At 38.4% G+C, this 5,959-nt stretch overlaps 2 pseudogenes; both read right to left on the minus strand.

The window, feature by feature from the left end:
* Positions 1-1,396: 1,396 nt before the first annotated feature.
* On the minus strand, positions 1,397-2,379 carry LOC102281446 (olfactory receptor 5F1-like; annotated as a pseudogene).
* A 1,365-nt stretch (positions 2,380-3,744) lies between these two features.
* On the minus strand, positions 3,745-4,554 carry LOC102281732 (olfactory receptor 5F1-like; annotated as a pseudogene).
* Between the last annotated feature and the right edge of the window lie 1,405 nt (positions 4,555-5,959).

A 5,959-nucleotide genomic window follows, 5' to 3' on the forward strand; every position in this document is an offset into this window, starting at 1 on the left:
GTGAAACTTCAACTTAGATAGCATATTCAAAAGCAGAGACATTGATTTGCCAAGTCAAGGCTATGGTTTTTCCAGTAGTCATGTATGGATGTGAGAGTTGGACTGTGAAGAAAGCTGAGTGCCGAAGAATTGATGCTTTTGAACTGTGATGTTGGAGAAGACTCTTGAGAGTCCCTTGGACTGCAAGGAGATCCAACCAGTCCATTCTAAAGGAGATCAGTCCTGGGTGTTCCTTGGAAGAAATGATGCTGAAGCTGAAACTCCAGTACTTTGGCCACCTCATGCGAAGAGTTGACTCATTGGAAAAGACTCTGATGCTGGGAGGGATTGGGGGCAGGAGGAGAAGGGGATGACAGAGGATGAGATGGCTGGATGGCATCACTGACTCGATGGATGTAAGTCTGGGTGAACTCCGGGAGTTGGTGATGGACAGGGAGGCCTGGTGTGCTGTGATTCATGGGGTCGCAAAGGTTCGGACACGACTGAGCGACTGAACTGAACTGAAGCAACTAACACTACCACCACTACTACATATTTGCAGTGAAGTTATGTGCACATTACTCTATACAGCTTACATATTTTCACATAAATTCAGCTACTTTATATTGGAGCTTTTATTCTTCTACACTTAGCCATTTGAATTTTACCTTCTTGACAGGATACTGTTTATTTTCCTTTGAAACGTGATTAGCTGAGTATGTGTGCATGTGTCTTTGTGTTTATGTACTAATGTCATCTGGAACAGAGTAAGTGAGAGAAGGGTAGGGAACTTTTGAGAAGAAAACAAAGAATAGAAGAAAAACTATCATCAATTTGTGCGTTCAAGTCAGACAGCAGTTTTTTAAATAATACTCTTTTACACCAATTCATATTTTTTTTCTTTAACAGATATGTGTGTTTTTCCAGGGATAAAGGAAATGATAGTTGGCGTGTTTACTGTTGCTATTAAAAGTATAATCCTGAATTTAGACTTAAGCAACTCTGCAGGAAATAATTCCACAAATAAAACTGGAATCTATTTTAAAGTTTAAAAAGTTTGATATATGTTGTATATAACACTCTGTCACAAAACTATATATAGTGAAAAAACATGCATCAGGAAAAAATAAATTGACAGTTGCAAATACTCTACATGGCTAGTTTCATGTGATATTGTCAATTTTGACTCTAAACACTGAATTGCTTATTTTCATAACCCAAATTTCTTTACAAGTTACCCCTATTTCTGAGAACCCAAAAGAAATATAGAATGATTAGATGACACTTCCATAGTTTTATATATAACTTTGGTAACTTTGCTTATATCTAATTGGATACATGTATGTGAATATGAATGGATTTGATTAATTAGAAAATATTCTAATGAAAAACTAATTTGAGTCTAGCTTTTCAAATTTCAACATATTCTGTTTAATGCAGAAAATTCACCAAAAAATCCCAGAAGTGAAGGGACTATTTTCCTAGTAATTACATTCCATAAAGCTGTCTTTACTTCCTTATTCCTGAGGCTGTAGATCAAAGGATTCAACATGGGGATGACCACTGTGTAGAACACAGAAGCCACTTTGTCCTGAGTGCCTGGAGGAGTAGCTGGAGGAAGGTCTGAAATAAGTGTAGATGGAGGTGGAATAGAACAGGATGATGGCTGCCAGGTGAGACGCACATGTGGAAAACGCTTTGTGCCTCCTCTCCCCTGAATGCATACGGAAGATGGAGAAGAGAATGTAGCAGTAGGAGGTGAGGGTCACCAGCAGAGTTCCAACCATATTCACACCAGCAAATGTGGAAAAGATGCTTTCATACAGGCGTGTGTCAGAACAGGAGCGCTTAAAAAGTGGGGCTGTCACAGAAAAAGTGATGGATGATATTGGAACTGCAGAATGGCAAGCTGCTTACATAACTGGTGTTCACCACAGAGTTCAACAGTCCTGCTGTAAAAGCCCTGCTGCCATTTTCAGGCAGACCGTCCTGGACATGATCAAGGAGTAAAGAAGAGGGTTGCATATGGCCACATAGTGGTCATAGGCCATTAACCCAAAAAGGATGCATTCAGTTGTGGCAAAAAGGATAAAGAAGTATATCTGCAGAAAGCAGCCAGCGAAGGAGATGGACTTCTTCTCTGATAATAGATCTACCAGCATCTGGGGTGATGGTGGATGAATAACAAACATCCACAAAGGACAGGTTAGCCAGGAAGAAGTACATGGGTGTGTGAAGTCGGGAATCAGCTCTGATTAAGAGGATCATCCCAGCATTCCCCACAACTGTCATAGTGTAAATCACAGAAAAAACGAAAAAGAGGACAAGCTGCTGCTCCCATGTGTCTGCTAAGCCCAACAGGATGAACTCAGTTAGCAGAGTATAATTTTTTCTGGCCATTTGTCACAGGTATAGTATGCTTAAATTTACACTAGGTGTCACAGGTATAGTATGCTTAAATTTGCATTAGGCCCAAAGTTTACAGGAAATAGCACAAATATGAATGAGTTTTAGTGGTTGGCTTATAGAAAACATAATGCCTAGGATAATAGAGCATATTAAATACTGAAACTGACATAATAGTTAAGTTAGTAGAAAAAATGAATAACTGTTGGAATTTATTAAGCAATTGTATCACATTTGGGTTGAGGGATTAAAAAATGACTGGTCAAGGTCCACATATTTTATTTCAGATTAATTTTTTTTTTTTTTTTTGCAAATCCAGCATCTATGTTGTATTCTTTCTCTTCTAGCCCACATACAAAATATAGAATATAGATGTGTCCTTGCTGAAGTTTCTCCCATATCTTATGAACAGACACTTAATTTTAACTCAAATACATTTTTTTCCTTCTCCTCAAGATCACTCTGTATGTTCTTAAACTCAATAATTCATGCATCACCACCTGGAAATTGCTTTTGTTTTCTCCAAGCAGCAAAAGCAGCCCGTTTCAAATAACCAAAATTTGGGCATGTATTATATTGTTTAGAAGAGGAGAGCAAGGCAACCCACTCCAGTATGCCTGCCTGGAGAATTCAATGGACAGAGGAGCCTGGTGGGCTACAGTCCATGGGGTCACAAAGAGTCAGACATGACTAAGTGACTAAGCACAGCACAGCATATTGTTAAGAATGATTTTGTAGTAAACCAATAACCATTCTCATCACAAACCACACTATCAAATGAATACCATATAGTAGCAGACACTATACCTGTCCACGGCAATGAATGGCAGTACCAAGCTCTTATTGCATTCTTTGCAGTACTATTTCTTTTTTGTCAAAATCCCTAATAAATCAGTTAAGGCACAAAAATAGAAAGAAGATAGTTTTCATGTTTTAAATGAAATGAAAATCAGTGAAAATTTGAATTAGCTCTTTGTAAAAATTGAGACAGCTTCTGAGTATATACACATTGCTGCTTCTTTATTTTGTTCTCCTTAAACAGAGTTGGGTGCACTTGGGGACTGGTTTATAGATTTTGGTTGTGAAATCAATCCTCTAAAGGCAGAAGCTGCAGTCTCAAAAATAATTAAAATGTGATCACACCCAGAGAGATGGAATCAAACACTAGTGCGATCATCATAACACGGTTCCTGATCTCTGTCTTTTTAAAGTTTTTGCTTTATTTAAAAATGGTTATTTAATTGCCTCTTTCTTTGTGGTGTTAGCAGCTTGGTCCAAATGGGTATATAACCTACTACCATACTACTGTCCTTCCCTGTGTGGGTTTGTGTGTATCCCCACCCCCTTAGCAGAGTAATTTTAACTTTTATTCCACATTTGTTCTTGAGTGAAAATAATCAGAAGGAGAAAATAACTACTAACCTCATGCCTACATGAATATTTATTGACCGAGATGAGCAACATGGACCACAGAGGGTTGAGGAGGATGACAACTTTATGAGAGAGAATGTAGGAGTAGGAGGTGAGGGTCACCAGCAGAGTTCTGACCATAGTCACACCAGTAAATGTGGAAAAGATGCTTTCATGCAGGCGTGTGTCAGAACAGGAGAGCTTAAAAAGTGTGTGGGGGTGCTGTCACAGAAGAAGTGATGAATGACATTGGAACTGCAGAATGGTAAGCTGCTTACATAACTGGTGTTTACCATGGAGTTCAACATGCTGTAAAAGCCCCTGCTGCCATTTCTATGCAGAACATCCTGGACATGATCAAGGAGTAAAGGAGAGGGCTGCTTATGGCCACATAGCGGTCATAGGTCATTAACCCAAAAAGGATGCATTTAGTGTGGCAAAGGCTATAAAGAAGTACATCTGCAAAAAGCAGCCAACAAAAGAGATTGTCCTCTTCCTGGAGAATAAATCTACCAACATTGTTGGAGTGATGGTAGAGGAATAACAAACACCCACAAAGGACAGGTTAGCCAGGAAGAAATACATGGGTGTGTGAAGTTTGGAATCAGTCCTGATTAAGAGGATCATCCCAACATTTCCCACAACTGTAAACATGTAAATCACCAAGAAAAGGCAAAAGGGGATAACCTGTAGCTCCAATGTATCTGCTAATCCCAACAGGATGAACTCTGTGAGTGAAGTGCAATTTTTTCTGCCCATTGATTACAGATACAGTATGCTTAAACTTAAACTGGGTGTGCATATTTCCCATTGCACAATTTACCAGAAATAGAAATATTGATAAAGTAAAGCATATAGGGAAAAGAAACCTGGGACAACAGAGCCCTGTAAACAGAATCAGAGGACAATTAGTAGACAAATGAATAAGCATTGGATTTTACTAAGTAATTGGCTCTATTAATTCTGGACTGAGGGATCCCCAAATGACTCATCTAAATACACATACATCACCTAAGGTTCCTTTTCGAATGCAGCATCTATGTTCTATTCTTGCCCCTCTAGTCCATATCCAAATGCAAAGTACAGAATTGTTCTTGCTGAAGTTTTTTTCCATTCTCTGAGCAGGTATTTGGATTTAACTGAAATCATTTTTTTTCCTCCCTAAGTCTGCTCTCTATATTCTTCAACTCCAAAATTTATGTATGGTCACTTGGAAATCATTTGTGTGTTCTCCAGGAAGCAAAAAGTAGCCCAATTAGATAACTGATATTTTGACATCTATCATATTCTTAATGATGATATTGTAGTGTATTAAGGCACACAAATAAATGTTCTCCTTTCAAAGTGTACTATCAGATTAATGCCGTGTGGTAGCACACACTATAACTATTTATGGCGGTGAATGACAGAGACTGCACCAAGTACTTAACAGCATTTTTCTCAGTACTAACTTGTCTAGTCTATTATTTCTGTTTTTACTAGAATCCCTAATAACTCAGCTGAGGCATAAAAAAAAACATAAAAAATGCAATTTTCATGTTTTAAGTGAAATGTAAAGCAGTGACATTTTGAATTACCACTTTGTAAACATTTGAGACACATTCTGAGTATATGCATATTGCTATCCTTTTAATTCTGTTCTCCTCAAAGAGGGTTAGGTAACCATGGGGACTTGATTATAGGTTTTAATTGTGTCAGGAATCCTCTAAAGGCAGAAACTGCAGTCTCAGAAGTATTTAAATATGATCACGTGCAAGTAGATGTGATTAAACACTATACGGAACTTTCTGATTTCTCTGCTATTTCAAAGTTATTTATTTGTCAAAAAAAAAAAAAGATCTATGTAATTTTCTGTTTCTTTGAAGTTTAAGCTTATTCCAATGGTTACATAATCCTCTACCAAATTATGACTCTTCCCTTTGTGTGTGTGTGTGTGTGTGTGTGTGTGTACCCCTACACTTGTCTGGCTGAATTTAACCTTCAGTCTAGATCTGTTCTTGAAAGTGAGTGTGTTAGTCACTCAGTTGTGTCTGACTCTTTGGGACCCCCTGGTCTGTAGCCTGCTGAACTCCCTTGTCCATGGAGTTCTCCAGGCAAGAATACTGGAACTGGTTGCCATTTCCTTCTCCAGGGACCTTCCCAACCCAGGGACTGAACCCAGGTC

Source organism: Bos mutus, unplaced genomic scaffold (genome assembly GCF_027580195.1).
Source record: "Bos mutus isolate GX-2022 unplaced genomic scaffold, NWIPB_WYAK_1.1 CTG219, whole genome shotgun sequence".
NCBI lineage: Eukaryota > Metazoa > Chordata > Mammalia > Artiodactyla > Bovidae > Bos > Bos mutus.